Source organism: Aotus nancymaae, unplaced genomic scaffold (assembly GCF_030222135.1).
Source record: "Aotus nancymaae isolate 86718 unplaced genomic scaffold, 86718_ANA_hifiasm-v0.15.2.pri h1tg000016l, whole genome shotgun sequence".
Lineage (NCBI taxonomy): Eukaryota > Metazoa > Chordata > Mammalia > Primates > Aotidae > Aotus > Aotus nancymaae.
In genome coordinates this window covers 69,847,992-69,869,962 of record NW_026988428.1, presented here as the reverse complement: position 1 = coordinate 69,869,962, position 21,971 = coordinate 69,847,992, and the positions used below count along the sequence as shown (strand labels likewise).

General features: G+C 46.8%; 2 pseudogenes; one reads left to right on the top strand and one right to left on the bottom strand.

Moving 5' to 3' along the window:
* The first annotated feature begins 16,463 nt into the window (after nt 1-16,463).
* On the top strand, nt 16,464-16,927 carry LOC110567246 (large ribosomal subunit protein uL23-like; annotated as a pseudogene).
* A 1,773-nt stretch (nt 16,928-18,700) lies between these two features.
* On the bottom strand, nt 18,701-21,795 carry LOC105717424 (chromobox protein homolog 3-like; annotated as a pseudogene).
* Between the last annotated feature and the right edge of the window lie 176 nt (nt 21,796-21,971).

The window sequence follows — 21,971 nt, the reverse complement described above, 5'->3', positions numbered from 1 at the left end:
CTGTTGTGCTGGAGGCGAGACTGACTGGGCCACAGTGAGGACCTGAGCTAGCAGGAAGCGGTTCTCACACCAGCTTGGAAAGAACCTGAGTGTCAGAAGCAATAGGGACTATAAACAGTGTTAAAGTGTGGGATGAACACAACCATGAGTCTACACACACAAAAATATAAAAATAAAACACTCAGGCAGCTGACCCAGGACTTCCAGCAGCCTTTCGTCCCGCAGGCCCTTTGCTAGGATGGCGATATGGTCTGGATCGCTGTCCCCACCAAATCTCATGTTGCGTCGTGATCCCCAGTGTTGCAGGTAGGGCCTGGCGGGAGGTGATTGGAACATGGGAGCAGTTTCTCATGAATGACCCAAACCATCCTCTTGGTCCTGTCCTCATCATAGTGAGTTCTTGTGAGATCTGCTGTTTCCAAGTGTGAGGCACCACCCCCTCCTGCCCACCCTGCTCTCTTGCTCCAGAGTGGCCGAAAGCTGTGCCTACTCCCCCTTCACCTTCCACCATGATTGTAAGTTTCCTGAAGCTTCCTCAGAGGCCGAGCAGATGCTGCCGTGCTTCCTGTACAGCCTGCAGAACCGTGAGCCAATTAAACCTCTTTTGTTTATAAATTACCCACTGTCAGGTGTTTCTTCACAGCAACCTAAGGATGGTCCAGTACAACAGATGGAATCACCGCTGCACTAAGATGTGGTTGTATTTATCACCATGTTGTTTAAAACAGAGTCAAAACTGGACATAGCCTGAAGATCTAACGGGAGAGCGGTGGCTACATAAAACACAAGCCTCCATATAACTGGAACACAGTGCAGCGGAATACATGTGTGCTTGCTGACAATGGAGAGCGTTTATGACACTTTGCTGCTGAGTGAAAAAAAGCAAGTTACAACAACAGTGTGTGGAGGAAACACCATTTTGTTTCATTTTAAAAATATGTATCCACATATATAAAACTTACGCATAGGAAGACCATTATGATATATACCAAAATGAACCATTTTGAAGTGGAATTATGATTTTTTCCCTGTTTTTGCCTATCTGTGCTTTCTGCAATGAAACGAGAATAATTTAATAAAAATAGATATTAAAAGTTAAGTGTATAGGAGAGAGAAGTTTGCTAGTTCTATGGTGCGTGAGGGAAGGGGGTGGCATTGAGGCACCTCAATGAGAATTTGAAACCACAGAACAGCTTTCTCTGGAGGAGCGCGATCTCACACCTAAAAGGCACAGCAGTAAGACAGGACAGCAGTGCCACCCAGTGGACACAAATGGGCCTTCTTGAGCTCACCCTTTCTGGCTTGGGGCTCCAGGAGTGAACAGGACTGATGGTGCATCTCCCCCATGCTCTGTCTCATCCCAACGCCTGCAGCACAAGAGGCTGAGGCAGGTGTCCTTACCGGCTGCTGCGTGGTGCCCCCCAGGTGGTGCCCACACCACCCGGGTAAAGTGCACGGCTGGATTCAGGAGCAAGAGCCTCTGACTGACGCTGCCTGGAAAAAGAGATCTGTGGGAGGTGAGTGCACGCCCAACAGATACTTCTATTGCCACAGCAAAGGGGGTCCCCAGGTGGGTCCATGTCTGACGCAGAAGCACTAGCACTTTTTCTTTAAATTAAATCCCATTTAATCTCCAGGGCAACCATCTCGCTAAGTGGGCTGTACTATCTGATCCCTTTTCACATGAGGAAACTGAGGTCGAAAGAGAAAGAAACTGGTCCAAGTCACATGGCTCATGGATGATGAAACCATGATCCAAACCAAAGCCCAGCTACCCCCAACACAAGCTTCTCTGGGACCCTTGCCTGAGAGGATCCCCATCCCAGCCCCTCTGTCCCCTCCTGTCTACCTTCACCGCTTGCCCAAGTCACAGCAGGCCAGTGCCCACTGCACTGCTTCCTCCTAACCCAGGAAGGTGCAGAAGGAAAGAATCCTTTCATGCTGAGCTCCCTGGGTGAGAGCACCGCTCCGTACCGTTTTGTGAAGCCAAACAGCTGGGTCGGATGAGGGAGAGCAGCAGAGAGAAATGAGGAGCAGCCATGAGAGGGAGGCTGGGTGAACTAGAGGCTCTGCCAGGCCTGAGATGCCTGCAGCCCACAGCTCACCACCCCAGCAAGGCCTGCTGCACCGAGGAGGGTGGGGATGAAGGGGACTCTGGAGTTCCCCAAGGCCAGAGGGGGAATGCATGTGAGGGGCAGGGGGTGGGGGGCAGCTGGGTCCTGCTCAGGCCCACAAGACAGTGGAGCAGGCATCTCTCTGTTGACTGTGCTCTTCTCACAGTGCCTCTGCGCCTGCAAAACCCAGCCCAGCTGTAGGCATGTGTGCAAACAGAGTGAGCTGTCATCTAAATTTTTAAAAAGATTTCCACCTCCACCACCCAGGAAGCACGATCCACTCCCAACTTCCAAGGCATCCTGAGCCCCTTGCTGCCAACCTGTCATCCCTCTCCAATGCTGCTCCTCTCTACTGCCCCTGCCCACAACACAGTGCCCTCCCGAGTCAGGGAGACGCTCTTCTCAAACATGTCTCTGTGGCTCTCAAGTCTCTCTAAGGTTGTTCAGCAAAATGTATGCCCCCTCGGCTTTCCTTCCAGGTGGCAGCATCTAAACTGGGCCTTGAAAAAGTAAGAGTTTAAGAAAGGAACTCCTGTGAGCAAAGGCACAGAGGAGGTGAAGCGTGGGGCCTGCTCACGGGCAGGGGCAGTGCTGTTCAGTTAATGGTACCAATGCATGTGGTTTGGTGACAGATCTTAGCTTGGGATGCAGACATGAAAAGTTTGGAGCCTTTATAGGTTTCTAAAATGAGTGACGGCCTTTGACAAAGATTCTCCCAATGGTGGTTGATGAGACCCATAGGAAGAAGTGGGGAGAAGGAAAGCAAGGGGGGCAGAGGGAGGGCGAGGGAAGGAGCACGTGTGCCCACGTCCCAGCGGTGGGAGAAGGGTGGGAACGCAGGACTGTCTGAGGCTGCCGGGCCTGGCGGCTGTCACAGGTATGTGGGACACAAGGGCAGAAAGGCATCAAAGATGACCAAGGAGGTGCTGAACAGACACTCTCACCCCTTTCCTAGCCCCACTGGGTTTAGAGGTGAGGGATGAGACAAGTATAGAGCCAGGCTCAGAGCTGGGGCAAAGGGAGGACAAAGGAGCAGGACTGTCGGTGCAGCCATGAGTTTGTGATTAAAGAGTGCTTTTCCATCTGGATGCCAGTGTCGTGAAATGAGGACTACAGGTGACAAGGAACTGGATCTAAGGTGGCTCATTTCTAGAGGAGCCTCCTTTTCTCACTGCCAGAAGCTAATAGCCTCAAGCTGCTCCCTGACCTTTGGCCTTCCCCTTCCTCTCCTGGCCCAGGCTCAATCTGCAGCCTCATCCCCACCGCAAAGCTACATCCTCTCCCCCACCTCGCACCCATGCAGGGCCTCAGCCTGCCCCCACTGCCCTCCATGCCTGCAGCAGCTGGAGCCTTCCTGGCTGCCCCCTCCCCATAGACCACCCAGCCTTGCACTCACACCTGCCATGGAAGCTGCTGAAGTAGGGGTGCAGGCCCCCGGAGCAGGCCTGCAGAGCCACCTTCCTGGCTGCCTTGCTGAGAGGACCACAAAAGCTGAGATGTTGCTTGGTTGGCCTAGAAGGTTTATGAGTACCAGCAGGGACACCTGGCTGGGGACATGCAAGGACCTCAATGCCAAGCCCAAATCAGCCCCCGTCATGAGTTCTCCAACCCCATGACCTTGGATCCCTTTCCTGGAGGAGCAGTAGAGGCCTGGATGCATAGCCTGCTCTTCCCATGCACTCATTGTGTCTCTGACTCTCCCTCTCTTGCTCTGCCCCTCTTACCCCTTATTGCTAAAAGGTTACCAAAGCCTTTATGAAAGTCACACTGGGAAGGACATGCTTAGACAGAAGGGCTTCTTAAAATTTGAAACTGTGTGACTTCTGATCCCCTTCACTGGGGAACATTCCAGAGGAGAGGAAATGTTAAAGGTCAGGAAATGACTTGCTTGGAGGGAGAGCAGCTGTGCCTCCGGGAGGAGAGGAGCTCACAGTCCTCCTACACAAGGAAAACCTGCAGCTCAGAGGGCAATTTGTTCAAGGATCCATAGCTAGAAACTGGCCGAGGTACTCAAACTCAGGTCTCCAGAGTTGCCTTCAATGCCTGTCTTTTGCTCCACTGAGTCACCTCTCAGAGGAGCCACAGGCCTTTGAGCGGAAACAGATGGAGATCAGAAGGGGAGGAAGAGACACTACAAGGGGTTAGATGGAGGGGAGGGAGGAAGAAGGTAGTCTGGGGGGCAGGATAGCAATCTAGGGAGCCGGGGGAGGAGGAAATAGAGAGGGCTCTTAGGCCCTAACTGTGTGTACCATTTGTAGAATCTTGGTGCACATCTGAGGGTATCTTCTTCATTCTGGAGAAAGAAAAGAAAGGATCAAGACCTGGAACCAATGCCAACTGAATCTCCCTGGTCAAGGCCTCCCCTGGCCCACTGATCGGGGGTGTGGATGTCAAAGCTCCTCCCCATCAGGCCAGCCAGGCCCCTATTCTGTGCCTCTGCTGCCACCCCTGCCCTTCTCTGTCCCCTGCGCCTGGCTTGTTCCACTCTCGGTCCCCTCACTTGCACCAGGCACTGCTCACCAAGGGCTCTGGCTGGCTGAGCCTAACAAGGTAGTGGATGATGCTGTTCCCTGGGGCAGGATCAAGCAGCTGTGCTGCCCCAGTATCTCCATGAAGCTCAGCAGGTCCATGCATACCTGTGGGTCACAGACCGTCACATGCGGGGCAGAAAGGACCCTCAGGATGGCCTCCTGATCCAGATGAGCACACAGTGGAGCAGAGCAGGTCAGGGAGGTCTTCAAGGACCACGGGCCTCCTGACTACAAGTCGACGGTGACTCTTCAGTGGGTGCTGTGGCCATGACAGACCACCCGTGGCTGGACATGCCCACTTCTGTCCTCTGCCCTGAAGTTCCAACCCACTCCAGCCCCACATCCACCCGGAGAACTCCAAGCACTTACTTCCCACACCTCATATGCCCGCAGATACTGAAACTGGCAGGAGTGTTGGTGAAGAGGAATCCAAGTAAAGGAAAGGTCTCATGTTCTGGCCTTCATAGGAAAAGCCAGGAACCAATCCAGCAAGTCCTGAGGGCCCAGCCTCCTATGACCCTTCTGGGAACCTGGGCCCCTGTTTTTCAGGCTGATGGATCATTCTCTATTTATAAACAATCAAGACCAGGGTGCCCGGCTGCAGCCATCCCAATGCACTATCCTACCCCATCCAGAGCTGGGAGTCTCTGCTGCCTGCACCCCTGACTGCAGAGCTTGTTAAAAAGAGCTTCTCAGGCCCCACCCCAGCCATAAAGCTCAAGGCTTTCTCCCCGCAAGCAACCTGTGGGTCCTCAGGGCCTGAGTCAGTGTCATTGGAGCTCCATGTCTCCCCTGAGACACCACAGCACTGCCCACAGAACATACTCAGAGGAAGGCAGGTAGGAACCACCTCTCCACTTCTCAAACCCTTCTCTGGTTCTGAAGAACCCAAATGGAACTAAAGGGCAGGGGTCTGAGCCTGAATTGGCTTGGTGAGGGTGCCCTGCCCTTCCTCCTCATCCCCCATCTTCCTCCTCTTTCCATTTACATGATGTCAGTTCTCAAGAAAGCAATTGCTCTCCCAGCACAAACACGTGGCCTCTGTGCTCACGGGTCTCTGATCTTCCTGTATCAGCAGAACCACTGAACTCATCACCTCCTTCTTCAAGGTCTCCCTCTGGGACACTAGAGAAAACGCAGGCATGCAGCCAGAGGTAGCCTCCCCCCGGCCTTGGATGCTCGGAGACATCAGACAACAGCCGGGTGGGAGGAACACCAGGTACAGTCCTGGCCATCAAAGGCCAGGTGGAGTCTCCACAGGCATCTAAGCCATTCCTGCACCTCCGACCACACTGGAACCCACCAGCCTGGCCAGTACTTTCATCAGGAGGGCATTCAAGCCCCACCCTCGCCAGTCTCCACAACTGCTCACACAAACCCGCCTCTCCAGCCAGGGTGCCCTCCCCACCGTCTGTCATTATCAGCCTTTCCAATCTTGGTTGCCGCTCATCTCCCCTGTGGCCTCCTTGTCCTGACCTGTGGTCACAGGCTCCTCCCTGTTTTTGGCCCATCCCCTCCATAAAGCCCACCTGGCTCCTCTGACCGCCCCTTGCCTGCCTTCCTGTGGGCATTGCCGCTCCCGTCTCAGCAGCCCAATGCATGTTGCCCTGAATTGTCACGGTGTGGGCAGCTCACCCTCCCTACCCTCGCTGAGAGCAGGGGCTGTCTTCTCTGTGTGTACTCTCAGTGCCTGGCCCAGTGCTCAGCACACAGCGAAAGTTTAACATCCGCACCTGATTGGAGGTGAAGCCTGCTCTTCCAGGCAGTAATCACAGATAAACCACTGTGAAACCAACACCAGACAGGCCCTGTTCTCAGCACCTCACATGTTTATTCACTCCACCCTCACTAAAAATCCCTAAAGGTAAAAACTGTTTTTACCTCTGTTTTTCAAATGAAGAAATAGAGACACAAACTAAAAGTCACTTGCCCAAGGCTGCGTAGCTAGTGAGTAGCACAGCCAAGATCCGAACCCACTGAGATGACTCTGCATTTAAAACCGTGCTTCTAACTACTATACCAACCGCCTCCCGAGAAAGGAGCTCTCCTAGGAATGGTCAAGTCCTAGAACCCCAGGACCGTGCCCCATTCCCACTCACCTCTGCAGAACACATCCCTGAAGACTTGCAGGGCTGCCGCTGCCTTGGCAAGCCCCTTGAATTTGATGGTGTTTTGCAGCAAAATCACCAGCTGATCACCATATAACTTGGCTATCAGAAGGGTGTGAATACGCGGCAGTTGGGTATGTTTAAACAGTAGGTAATACCCAGGCAAAAGTCATGCTCACAGCAAACCCCTGAGCATGGCTTCGACAAAAGAGAGAGAAAAAGAACCATGTCCACCCAGCATGTGCCAGGTGCCCTTCCTGCCCCACATGCCTGCCCACAGGCAGCACACAGTGCTCATCAGTGCTGTCGTGATATATGCACCTTTCTGAAATGGGGATCATGCCAAGAGAAAGGGGAGCCAGCCCCAGGTGAGGCAGTGGGAACAACAGGGGTGAGGTGGGGCCATGGCTATTCCCTTTCAGATTCACTCAACTTCAGGCAAAGTTTTCATGAATTATTTTGAATCTTGTCTCGGAGGATGGAACCCCCACCTTGCCATAGGAACCTAGGCCACGACTCCAGCCCAGGGAGAGACCAAGGTGGTCCTGAGTTCACACGTGGGCACACACACATGCACATTCACATGCACACACACACACACACACACACACAGTCAGGGCTAGAGAAACATAAACTTACTTAGTATGTTGAAAGCTTTCAGGGCTAAGCTGTTGTTCAGCATGGAATAATAATCTGAGTAGCATTTGCCACTCATCTGTAAGGAGACAAAGGCCATCAGACCCTGGAGGATGGAAACCAGGGCCCCTATTTGTGGAGGAGGAAACTGAGGCACGAAGCCATGCAGTGTGTGGTACCAGGCTCTCCAGAGAACAGAAAACTGGAGCCCAGAATCCACATTCCCAGCCTCAGAGGGAACTCTTGTTCCCTCCTTCAGCCTGGTTCCAGGGGATTGGCTCCACTTTGGAGTTGGCCAGCAGGTGAGGGCTGTAGCGCACCTCCACGTACACCACACCCTCTTTGGCCTTTGTCTCTACAAACTCATAGGCGATCCTTTTAATAGCCTCCTGGCAGCCCACGATAGCTGGCATGTAGTACAGTGGCCAGCAAATTAAATATAAGGAAGGCATCATCCTTTTGCAAAATGTTCAATTGTCCTCTGCCTACTTCACTACACAGAGGACCTGGCACTTCCCACAGGCTGAAGGAGGGCCTTAAACCTTCTGCCTTTTCCCCAGAGTTCAGGAGAGCCACAAAGGCTTATCGCCCCAGAAAGCACACAGGATGTGTCCGAGCTACCTCCTGGAAAATGTCCCACTCTGTGCCCAGAATCCAGGCATTTGCCTGTTTCTGAGAAGCCTGCAGTGCGTGCAGTGAAGGTCACCATGTCAAAGACTCCTGTACCATCTAGATGTGGTGACCTGTTCTAGGGAAGCCATCACCACCAAAGAAGAGAGAGAGGGCAAGGACAGGATGCCTCCAGCCCGCAGCACTCACCAGCCGAAACAGCATGCCTGCGACTTCCCCAGCTGGGACTCCAAGTTGACATCTCACAGCTACTGACAGCCAGAGCCCCAGCCAGCTGGCAAATGCACTGTGTGCACAAGGACAGTCAGGACAGGACTTCCCAGCCCTTCCAACAGCCTCGAGGGAAGAACTCCTTCCCCCATGTCTTCGAGGTTGGTCCAAGCCCTCATGATTTCACATGGCCTTCTCGGGCCTTCGAGGCAGGTCCAGGGTGCAGCTTTCCTGTCGCTCAACACAACCAGGACTGGACTGTTTCCCTCAACCAAGACGCTGCACTTCTTTTCTTTTTCTCATGGTACTGATTCTCTACCATGAGAGCTGCACTTATTTTCATAGAACCTCATTACTCCAAGAATACCTTAAGGGAATCCAATACTGCAAGTGCTGGCTGGCCTAAAAGAAACAAGATATGGACTCAAACTCGGCATCCATCAACAGACGAATGGATAAAGAAATTGTTGGGCCAGGCACCACGGCTCATGCCTGGAATCCCAGCACTTTGGGAGGCCGAGGCAGGCAGATCAGGAGATCAAGACCATCCTGGCTAACACAGTGAAACCCCGTCTCCACTAAAAATACAAAAAAATTAGCCAGGCATGGTGATGCCTGCCTGTAGTCCCGGCTACTCGGGAGGCCAAGGTAGGAGAATCACTTGAATCCAGGAGGTGGAGGTTGCAGTGAGCCAAGATCATGCCACTGCACTCCAGCCTGGGCAACAGAGCGAGACTTTGTCTCAAAAAAAAAAAAAAAAAGAAAGAAATTTTGGCATATATAAAAAATTGAGGGAGAGAGATCCAAGATGGCTGATCACTAGCAGCTCGGGATTGTAGCTCCCAGAGAAAGTGCACAGAGCGAGAGGACACCACACTTTCAGACGAATTTTTGTTACCCACAGACCAGAAGATTCCCAGTGGAGGAGCCCCACAGGTCGCCAGGGCAACTCTTGTGGCCAGCGTGGCAGTTTTGCCGGTGCCCTGGCGCGGCGGTTCTTGGTGCAGAGTAAACGGGACCAGGTCCCCTTTTGGTCGATGTTTGGAGATCCGGGAAGGCAGAGTCACCCATTTACCTGATTGAAGAAGGGACTCAAGAGGGAAGCCAGACCGGAGATTCCCCGGGCAGAAAAGCACCACGAATCTTAATACCGCTGTTTTGGCCAGCGCAGTGTGTTGCTCAGATTTCGGTGCTGGTTATCAACAAGTTGGACATCCACTCAGAGACCTAATTTAAAAGTAGGCAATTACAAAGACAACAGGTGGATGAACTCATAATGATGGGAAGAAACCAGTGTAAAAAGGCTGAGAATACCCAAGATCAGAATGCCTCTCCTTCTACAGGGGATCACAGTTCCTCATCAACAAGAGAACAAGGTCTGATGGAGAACGAGTGCATTCCATTAACAGATTTAGGCTTCAGAAAGTCGATAATAAGGAACTTTAGTGAACTAAAAGAATATATTCTAGCCCAATGTAAAGAAACTAAGAACCTTGAAAAAAGGTTTGACGAAATGCTAACGAGAATAGACAACTTAGAGAGGAATATAAGTGAATTAATGGAACTGAATAACATAATACGAGAACTTTGTGAAGTATGCACAGGTTTTAACAGTCTAATTGATCAAGCAGAAGAAAGGATATAAGAGGTCGAAGACCAACTTAATGAAATGAAACGAGAAGACAAGATTAGAGAAGAAAGAGTAAAAAGGAATGAGCAAAGTCTCCAAGAAATATGGGACTATGTGAAAAGACCTAATTTACAATTGATAGATATACCTGAATGTTATGAAGAGAATGAATCCAAGTTGGAAAATATTCTTCAGGATATTATTCAGGAAAACTTTCCTAATCTAGTAAGGCAGGACAATACTCAACTCCAGCTAATCCAGAGAACACCACAGAGATATTCCTCAAGTAGAGCACCTCCAAGACACATAATCGCTAGATTCACTAGGGTTGAAATAAAGGAGAAAATTCTAAGGGCAGCTAGAGAGAAAGGTCACGTTACCCATAAAGGGAAACCTATCAGACTCACAGCAGACCTCTCACCAGAAACCCTACAAACTAGAAGAGAGTGGGGGTCAATATTCAATATCCTCAAAGAAAAGAATTTTCAACCCAGAATCTCATGTCCCGCCAAACTAAGCTTCATAAGCAAAGGAAAAATAAAATTTTTCGCGAACAAGCAAGCACTCAGAGATTTCATCACCACCAGGCCTGCTTTACAAGAGCTTCTGAAAGAAGCACTACAAACAGAAAGGAACAACCAGTATCAGTCATCCCAAAAACTTACAAAACGTAAAGAGTATCTCTATAATGAAGAATCTACATCAACTAATGGGCAAAATAGCCAGCTAGCATTAAATGACAACATTGAACTCACAAATATTAATATTCATTCTAAATTTAAATGGATTAAATGCCCCAATCAAAGACACAGACAGGTAAATTGAATAAAAAGTCAAAACCTATCGGTACGCTGTATCCAGATCTATTTCACAAGTAACGATATACAAAGACTCAAAACAAAGGGACGAAGGAAGATTCACCAATTAAATGGAGAGCAAAAAAAAACAGGAGTTGTAACTTTGGTCTCTCACAAAATAGACTTTAATAGTCACAAAGACTAAAAGAAACAAACAAGGACATTACATAATGGTAAAAGGATCAATGCAACAACAGGAGTTAATGATTATAAATATATATGCACCCAATACAGGAGCACCCAGATACATAAGACAAGTTCTTAATGACTTATAAAGAGACCTGGACTCCCACACAACAATAGCGGGAGATTTTGACACCACATTGTTAATATTCGACGGATCAACGACATAGAAAATTAATAGGGACATCTATGATTTGAACTTAGATCTGGAATAAGTAAACTTAGTGAATATTTGTAGAATTCTCCACCCCAGGTCCACAGAACATACATTTTTCTCAGTATCACATTACACCTATTTTGAAAGTGACCACATAATTGGAAATAAATCACTCTTCAGCATTTGCATAGCATTTCACAGACTTAAATGAAATATTGATTGGCTGTTTATTTGTTATTTTCTTCCCTTATTCCTTCCTGTCTCCGTTGTTAAGCACAATTATCGGCATAAAAGAGGTTTTTAATACCTATTTTTAGATTGCATTCCAGTCTGGGCAATAGAGCAAGAATCCTGTTCTCTCTCCCCCTTTTTCTTTCTCTTTCTTTCATTAAAAAAAGAAAAAGACAAAGAAAAAATATAGGGCAGTTGTGGTGGCTCATGTCTGTAATTCCAGCACTTTAGGAGGCTGAGGTAGGAAGACCGTTTGAGGCAAGGAGTTCAAGACTACCCTGGGCAACATAGCAAGACCCTATCTCTACAAGAAAATAAAAATAAAAAATTAGCTGGGCATGATGCCTATAGTCCTAGCCAATAGGACTAGCCATGTGCCTATAGTCCCTACAGTCCTAGCTTCTTGGGAGGCTGAGGAGAGAGGATCATTTGAGCCCAGACATTCAAGGTTGCAGTGAGCTAAAAAAAAAAAAAAAAAAAAAAAAAAAAAAAAAAAAAAATTGAATATGATTTAGTCATTAAAAATAATAAAAATTCTTGTATCTTTAATAAAATTTTAAAATGCAAGTAAAAATCCTATAACATCGGTCTAACATTTCTATTGTAGACAGAATTCTGAGATGGCCCCCAAAATTCCAGGGCCCTAGTATACACACTTTCCATCAGTTACTCAGTCACGCAGGAATCTCGGTGTTGATGAGAAGGGATTTTGCAGTTGACATTAATATAGGGGGATGATCCCTGTGGGCCTGACCTAACCCCATAAGCCCTCTACATCTGGGTCTAGAGGTCAGAGGGAGGGAAGGCAGAGGGACTCAAGGGCAAGAGGGATCCGATGAGGAAGCATTGCTCGCTCCAAAGCTGGAGGGTGACTCAGGGCAAGGAACATGGGTAGCCTCCCTGAGGTGAGAGTGGCCCCTGGCTCACATCCAGCTGGAAAACAGGGAATTCAGTCCTACAGTCATGAAAAGTACATATTTTGGTAATTTGTCCCACAGCAAGAGAAAACATGCAGCTCCACACTGTGCTTTCGTGACCATCCTTCTGACTGAACCTCAACCCACCCTTGTGAGGCAGGTGCGCTGTTACCATTATTTTGCAGATGAGAAGGAGGAGGCTCAGGAAAGGTGAGGGATCAGCTCCAGGCCTCACCCCTGGTAAATACCACTTGGGACTTGAATGCCAGTGGTCTGCACAAGCAGCCTGGCCGCGCTGCCTCCCATGTAGCCTCCTTTCAGGGCTGCTGCGAAAACAGGGGTGTAAGAGCACCTTGCAAAGACCTGCACACATCACTGAGTTAAGGCGGTAAGTGTCCTTAGAGACCCTGGGTCTCAGGGTCACCATCTAGGAAACAGCCAGGTACTGCCAGAATTCCTGACTGCTCCATGATTTGTCTCCACATCGTCTTCTTGCAGTTACTGCTGAGAAACGTAGCTTGCTCGTCCATCCAACATACAGGGCATGTCCTATGGAGATGCCCCAGAAACTTCTCCCCATGCACAGTGGCCTCTGACAAAGGGGGCAGGGCCACTCAGGACACGTGTTCTGACCAGCCTAGGCCTTGAGCCAGTGTGTCAAGGTCACGCAGAGGTCCCCTGGGTCACACTGCTCTTTCCCTGCACCTCTTCTTTCCTCAGAGCCCCTTCTCACATCCCTACTTCCCCGCAGAAATCAGCATTCCCCACCACCCTGGCTAACCTCATTCTTAGTCATTCTTTCTTACAAAGGCATAAACTGCAGCAACATAAGGCAGGAGTTCTGTACCTGAGGACTAGGGGTGAGTTTCACAGGGTCTGAGACTCTCTGGAATTGTGTGTAAAATCCTATGCAAATGTGCCTTTCACCAGCTTCTCAAAGAGCCCTGAGTCTCCGAATGGGTTGAGAATCACTGGATAAACCATATTCCCAAAGTCCAAGCAACCTGGCTCTTCAGTGCTTCTGAGTGTTTATAAAACATGACTGCACCCCAGTCCCTTGGCAGAGATCATCGCAGGCTCTGAAGGAACAGGCAACAGCAAGAGTCCATGAAACGGGAGGATGCTCCAGCCATGGAAGCACTTCCAGAGCATAGGGAGGGCTTTTCTCTGTCCCTTGATTTCACTCCATGGGAGTCAGCACCTTCTCAGCTACCCAAAAGGTGGCCCAAGCAGTGAAAACGTTCTCCGTGCTTATGCTTTTCCCTCTACTTTGTTGTTGTTGTGTTTGAGCCGAGATTGCCCCACTGCCCTCCAGCCTGGGAGACAGAGTGAGACTCCATCTCCAAAAAAAAAAAAAAAGAAAGAAAGAAAGAAAAAGAAAAATTGGATATATTTATGGGGCACAAAGTAGTGTTTTTCAAATATGAACACACTGGGTTATGTAACACGCATGGCTTCACACGCTTACAATTTTTTGTGGTGAGAACACTTCAAGCCTACTCTCGTCACAATTTTCCTGTCTGCACTGTGGTGTTGTTAACTCTAGTCACCATGTTATAGAGCAGATCTCTGGAACTTCTTCCTCCTGGTTGCCTCTGACCAGCATCTCCCCAACCACCACCCCCAGCCCCTGATAACCACCATTCTACTCTCTGTTCCTATGAGTTCAACTTTTTCAGCTTCCACATGTAAGTGACACTGTGTGGTTTTGCTTTTCTGTGTGGTTTCTGGATTATTTGCTTAATGTTATGAATGCCCTTCAGATCTATTCATGTCACCAATGACAGGATTTCCGTCTTTTTGAAGGCTGTATCATATTCCAGTGATATATATATATATGCCACATTTCCTTTATCCATTCATCTGCTGATGGAAGCTTAGGTTGAGTCCACCTCTCAGCTATTGTGAATAGTGCTGCAATGCCCCTGGGGATGCAGATATCTTCGAGGAAAAGTTTACAACTTTATCCCATTGTGTATGACGTTAGCTTTGGGTTTGTATATGATGTTAGGCCATATATGGCCTTATTACATTGTGGTACAGTCTTTCTATATCGAATTTGTTAAGAGTTTTTATTGTGATAAAATGTTGAATTTTGTCAAAGGCTTCCTTTGCATCCACAGAGATGATCCTATGATGTGAGTCCTCCATTCTGTGAATGTACTGTGTCCTATTTATAGATTTGTACACATACAACCACTCTTGCATCCCTGAGATAACTCCCACTTAATTACGGTAAATGATCTTTTTAAGGTGCTGTTGAATTCAATTTGCTAGTATTAGATTGAGGATTTTCCCATCTATATTCATCAGGGATCTTTGCCTGTAATGTTCTTGGTTTTGGCAACAAGGTAATTAACATTGGCCTCATCATGTGAACTTCAGTTTTCTCCCAGATTTTGGTAAAAGATGGAGCAGGATTGTTGTTAGTTTTTCTTGAAATGTTTGGGAGAATTCAGCAGTGAAGCAATCAGGTCCTGGGCTTTTCTGTGATGGGAGACCTTTTACTACTGATTCAAACTCCTGACTCATTATGTAATGGTCTGTAATGTCTGCCTCATCCTTCAAAAAAGTAAATGGAAGAGTGTGCTGTAGAGATAGATAGCACTGTGACCCAGGGCTTGGTCTTTGGAGGCAGACTGCCTGAATGATCATTTCAAGCAGTCTCAATTTAATTAATTTAATTAATTAATTTTTACATTAATCTAAATTTTTTTAAATTAGCCAGGCATGGTGGTGCGTGCCTGCAATCCCACCTACTTAGGAAGCTGAGGTGGGAGGATCTCTTGAGCCCAGGAGTTTGAGGCTACAGTGAGCTATGATTGGCTACTACACTCTAACCTAAGCAAGTGAGAGAGAACATGTCTAAAAAACAGTAAAAAGAAAAAAAGGCCAGATGTGGTGTCTTATGCCTGTAATCCCAACATTTCAAAGGGCCAAGAGGAGAGGATCCTTTGAAGCCAGGTGTTCAAGACCAGACTGGGCAACATAGTCAGACTCTGTCTCTACGAAAATAAAATAAAATAAAATATTAGCCAGGCATGGTGACACACACTTATAGTCTCAGCTACTTATGCAACTGAGGCAGGAGGATGACTTGAGCTCAGGAGTTCAAGGCTGCAGTAAGGTATGATCAGTACGCCAGACTGGACAACAGAAAAAAAATTAATTAATCAATTAATTGAAAAATAATTGAAATCCCAGAAAGAAACCATTACATTTAAAGTCAATTGATTTGACAAAGGGGTCAAGAAACTTCATTTGGAAAGGAATAGTCTTTTATTGTTTTTGTTTTTGTAGATACGGGTGTCTCACCATATTGCCCAAACCAGTCTTAAACTCTGGACTCAAGCAATACTCCTGCCTTCACCTACCAAAGTGCTGGCATTACAGGCATGAGCTACTGTGTCCAACTAGGAATAGTCTTTTCCACAAATAGTGGTGAGGAAATTGGATATCCATGTGCAAATTAATTTGGGTCCCTGCCTGACACTATCCACAAAAATTAACTGAAAATGGATCACAGACCTAAATGTAAAAACTAAAACTATAAAATTCTTAGAAGAAAACATAGGAGTAAATCCTTGTGTTCTTGTAAAGGTGTTAATTTTTTAGATACAACACCAAAATCATAGTTCAAGACAAGACTGAGCAACATAGACCTAGAAAAGGAGTAAAGGGGGGAAGTGAGAAAATGAAAAAAATGGTAAGTCAAACATCAGCCAAATTAAAAACTTTGGCACATGAAAAGAGACAATCAAGAAAGAGAAAGCCCACAGAAGGGGAGAAAATATTTATAAATCATATATCTAACAAGTGACATATCCAGAAGAACTCTTACAACTCAATATTAAAAGAAAATCCAATTTTAAAATGGGCAAAGAACATGAACAGACACTTCTCAAAAGACTATATATTAATGTCCAATAAGCACATTAAAAAGCACTCAACATCATTAGTCATTAGGAAAATGTAAATTGATCCACAGTGAGATGTCACTTCACACTCACTAGAATGACTATAACCAATCAGACAGATAACAGCAAGTGCCAGAGAGGATGTGGACAAATCAAAATCCTCATACACTGCCAGTGAAAATATAAAATGGTGCAGGCTAGGCACGGTGGCTCACACCTGTAATCCCAGCACTTTGGGAGGCCAAGGCAGGTGGATCACTTGAGATCAGGAGTTCCAGATCAGCCTGACCAACACGGTGAAACCCACTCTCTACTAAAAGTACAAAATTACTTCTTCACAAGATGGCACCGAAAGTGAAGAAGGAAGGTCCTGCCAGTCCTAAAGCTCAAGCCAAAGCAAAGGCTTTAAAGACCAAAAAGGCAGTGCTGAAAGGTGTCCACAGCTGCAAAAAAAGAAAAAAGAAGATCTACACGTCACTCACCTGCCAGTTGCCCAAGACACTGCAACTCCGGAGGCAGCCCAAATATCCTCAGAAGAGCACCCCCAGGAGAAACGAGCTTGACCACTATGCTGTCATCAAGTTTCCACTGACCACCGAGTCGGCCATGATGAAGACAGAAGACAACGACACGCTTGTGTTCGATGTGGATGTTAAAGCCAACAAGCACCAGATCAAACAGGCTGTGAAGAAGCTCTGTGACACTGATGTGGCCAAGTTCAACACCTCGATTTGGCCTGATGGCCTGTTCAGCTGGCTCCTAATTATGATGCTTTGGATGTTGCCAACAAAACTGGGAAGATCTAAACTGAGTCCAGCCAGCTACTTCAAAATATATGTATATCTTTTAACCATAGGAAAAAAAATACAAAATTAGCCAGACACAGTGGCGCATGCCTGCAATCACAGCTACTTGGGAGGCTGAAGCAGGACAATTGCTTGAATCTGGAAGGCAGAGGTTGCACTGAGCCAAGATTGCACCATTGCACTCCAGCCTGGGCAACAAGAGTGAAACTCTGTCTCAAAATAAATAAATACATAAATACAAAAATAAATAAAATGGTGCAGCCACTTTTTTGGAAGATAGTATGACGGTTTCTCAGAATTGCCTTAAGCCCAGCAACTTCACTTCTAGGTATGTACCCAGGGAAAATGAAAATGTATGTCCACACAAAGGCTTGTATGTGAATGTTCATGGTAGCATCATTCATAAGAACCAAAAGGTCAAGACAACCCAAATGCCCATCAATTGGCAAAGGGATGAAAACGTGAAATATACAATGGAATACTATTCAGCAATCAGAAGGAAGTTCTGATGCTTGCTGCTAGATTGATCAACCTCAACAATGCAATGCTTCGTGAAAGAAGCCAGATGCAAAAGAACTCACATTACCTGATTCAGTTTATATGAAATGTCCAGAACAGCCTAACATAGAGACAGAACGTATACTACTTGTTGCCTAGGGCTGGGATGAGAATGCAAAGTAACTGATGGGTACAACTTTCTTTTTGGGATGATAGAATGTTCCAAAAGTAGATTTTTGTAATGGTTGCAAAATTCTGTAAATATACCAAATATACTACAAATCATTGAACTGGACCAGGCGCAGTGGCTCACATCTGCAATCCCAGCACTTTAGGAGGCTGAGGCAGGAGGGGCCCTTCAGCCAATTAGTTTGAGACCAGCCTTGGCAACAGAGACAGACTCCGTCTTTCCAAATAACTAAGAAATTTGTTGGGCATGGTGACACACACCTGTAGTCACAGTTATTCTGTAGGCTGAGGCAGGAGGATTGCCTGTGCCCAGGGGGTTTCAGGTCTTAGCGTGACCATGGAAGACAACCCTCCTCGGTGCTCCCCCTTTCTGAGATGCTCCTCCTTCCCGCAATGCCCTGTGTTCGAGCCTGAGTGCACTCTGCAATGTCATGCTCAGCCCCGACTCCCCTGCCTGGGGTGCCCTGCCTGGCCTAGGAACTGGGAAAACCTACCTACTTCCAAGACAGCTCAAGCACCTCTTTCTGCTGAGTGCATGGGGTTTTTGTTTGTTTGTTTGTTTTGAGACAAAGTCTAGCTCTGTCACCCAGGCTGGAGTGCAGTGGTACGATCTCAGCTCACTGCAACCTCTGCCTCCAGGGTTCAAGTGATTCTACCGCCTCAGCCTCCCAAGTAGCCTTTAGGCACCAGCCACCATACCGGGCTAATTTTTTGATTTTTAGTAGAGACAGGGTTTCTCCATTTTGGCCAAACTGATTTCGAACTCCTTACCTCAAGTGATCCGTCGTCCTTGGCCTCCCAAAGTGCTGGGATTACAGGCGTGAGCCACCATGCCCCGCCCCTACTGGGTGTTTTCTGATGCCCCTCCTCTCCCCACCTGATGCAGATCCCACAGTCCCCTGAAGAGCCTTCTGCCCCAATGCTTTGCCCCACTGTTTGGTCCTGTATGTTTCCATGGCTGCCTCGCCCTCTTAGACCACAGGCTCCTGGAGAGCAGGGCCCCGTATCTCAGTTGGCTTTGCATTCCCAGTGCCTGGCACAGAGCCTGGTTCCCATGAGCACTCAATAATCCTTAAAAATTGATGGTCATCCTGGACAGCTCCAAGGCACCGTGGGAAACGGGAGCATGATCTGCTGCCCTCTCCTGCCAATGTGAGGCATTGTTCTAAGCACAGACACCTCCCTCTCCGCTTTGCAAAAACAACTGCAGGATCGGGAAGCTGCAAAAGGAGCTGGTGGAGAATGGGGGATGTGGTCGCTGTCTAAGGAGACAAACTGGATTGAGGGGTTGCTGAGACTCTGCAGTCCCCCACACTTTTCCTGTGTTCGTGGATGCAGGGGCCAGGTCAGTGCTTTCAAAGGAGCGTGCATCCTCAGAGAGGCTCTGGCTCCCCCACCAAACCCTAAACTCTTGGATGAGATCTTGCTTCTCAGTATATCTCTTCCCATGTTGTAACTATCACTGCAGCTTTCAGTGAGCGATCACTGAGTATTCTCCACCATTGTTGTAAAACGTGTTTTGCTCTTGTGTATAAAAAGACTGTAAATTTAACCACTGGCTTCTCCTGATACTAACTCGGCTTCCTACTACTGGGAGGTTGTCTCTGACATTCTGGGTTTCTCAGCTTTCTGTCAAAACCCAAATACAGTTGTTCTGCAGTATCCATGGGGGATTGGCCCCAGGACCCTCCCTTGAAGATACCAACATCACAGGTGCTCAAGCCCTGATAGAGAATGGCACAGCATTTGTGAACAACCTATGCACACTGTGCAATCATTTTTTTAAAGGAATATAAAACTGTTTATTGACAACTGTTCACTGGCATTGACAATAAATTAAACAATATACAGTCAAATAACATTTGCTGAACCAGTAAAGCAAATACTGAAAATATGGAGCCTACATTTAAGAAACGAGTTGGGGTAAAGAAGAAACATGCATGTCAGTAGCTTAGATTACAAAAAATGGTTCACACATTTATGGCAGCAGGTCCTAGACTGCCAACACTTCTAACTATCTGACTAGATTTCTATGAGCCAAGTCTTAGATATTCTATGAATCATGACCTTTTAGTCAACATAGCAACAGAGATTTCAACATTTTTTAATGTTCATTTTCAAATGTTCGTTTAAGTTTTGTTTAGCTAATTAAAACACACTGGGATTTGTCTGGTTTCTTCATCTGATGGGGAAAACTCCAGGGATGGCAGTGATAAAACTTTTCCTTTTAGGAATTTTGCAAACAAACCACTTCATTTATAGATATAGGTGCTTTAAAATTATCCAATTTAAATTGTCCTATTAAGTATAATTACTTATTTCACTTGAAATGTATGGCTTCAGGAAAATTTTCACTTTAATGTGAAGTGATTATCTCATAGCTTGCTCAAAATAATGGACTCTCAGAAACATGGGTTTACCTGTGGTTTTTGTTTCAGTGAATGTTGTTAAAAAAAAAACCATTTACAAGGCCGGGTGCAGTGGCTCATGCCTGTAATCCCAGCACTTTGGGAGGCCGAGGCGGGCGAATCACGAGGTCAAGAGATGGAGACCATCCTGGCCAACATGGTGAAACCCCATCGCTACTAAAAATACAAAAATTAGCTGGGCGTGGTGGCAGGCGCCTGTAGTCCCAGCTACTCGGGAGGCTGAGGCAGAAGAATCGCATGAACCCTGGAAGTGGAGGTTGCAGTGAGCCGAGATTGCGCCACTGCACTCCAGCCTAGTGACAGAGCAAGACTCCATCTCAAAAAAAAAAAAAACCTATTTACATATGCATTTTTTGTGTACACACACACATACACACAAACAAAGTCTAGAATGATCCTTAGGCTTAAAAGAACGCAAGTTCTGATTGAGTAATGACTGAAAATTTCCCCCAACATATAGAAAAGCTGTTGACTAAAGCAGAAGAAATAATATACCATGGTATCAAATGTTGTTTTCTGATAAAGGAAGCAACTACAGAAATATTTTATTTATTTGTTCCAAGTAACCAGTACTATTGATGAAAAGAAAAAACCCAGTTGGGTGTGGTGGCTCACGTCTGTAATCTCAGCACTTTAGGAGGCTGAGGTGGGTGGATCACTTGAGGTCAGGGATCAAGACCAGCCTGACCAACATGGTGAAACCCTGTGTCTACTAAAAACACAAAAATTAGCCAGGCGTGGCGGCACACACCTGTAATCCCAGCTACTTGGGAGGTTGAGGCAGAATTGCCTGAACCCGGAATCGGAGGTTGCAGTGAGTGGAGATCGCACCATTGTACTCCAGCCTGGGCAGCAAGAGCAAAACTCCATCTTGGAAAAAAAAAAAAAACCAACAACTCTTCCAACACGACTTTCAAAACAAACACATCAAACTTGATTTTCATTAGAATGTAGTTATTTTGTCACATTAGTAAATCAGAAAGCAAGACCCAAATATTTTATTTTATATATATGTAATGTGAACTATTGAGCTTCATCTTCTGGACAAAAATGCCATGCTAGTCCAGGAGTTTCAGACCAGCCCTGCCAACATAGTGAAACTCTATCTCTACTAAAAATACAAAAGCCGGTGTGGTGGCGAGTCCTGTAATCCCAGCTATTCGGGAGGCTGAGGCAGGAGAATCGCTTGAACCCAGGAAGTGGAGGTTGCAGTGAGCCAAGATTGTACCCCCACACTCCAGCCAGGAAGACAGAGTAAGACCATCTCAAAAAAAAAGGAATTACAATTTGAGGAAACTTCATATTTGCCTCTTTTGCCAGCATGAAGTCCACCTCACCTGAATCTTTCCACTTCATGAGAAACATCAATTTTCCATTGCCGCCTGTGGCACCAATTATCCTTTCAGGATCAAGACCTCTGGCAAATCCTCTTGGCTTGTCAGCAGCACCTCTTTTCTTCTTTGATTTGCTGACATTGGATTCACTGTGAGATACAGTACAGAATTTCTTGTTGTACCATCTTTTTCTTTCCCAGCTTTTTGAGAATTAAGAAAAGCTTCAATTAACTCTGGACAATTTGAATTTTCCTCAGGTTCCCAAGTATTGTCCGAATCTGTAAATCCCTTCCACTTCAGGGAATATTCCACTTTCCCATTCACTACAAATCCATCTAGTAGTACTTTTTCCACCACAAATTCTTCAAGCTCTGTTCTCTTCAACTTTTTTACTCTTTTCATTCTGGCTCTTTCCCATTTTTGGAGGCCATTTTTTATTGCTGACTTGAAGAGCTATTATTCACTGCCTCTGAGCTGCTCTGGGTCTTGGTCTGAAATGTCTTGTGTACAATTTCTTTTTTTCTTTCTTTTTTTTGGAGATGGAGTCTCGCTCTGTGACCCAGGCTGGAGTGCAGTGACGTAATCTCGGCTCAC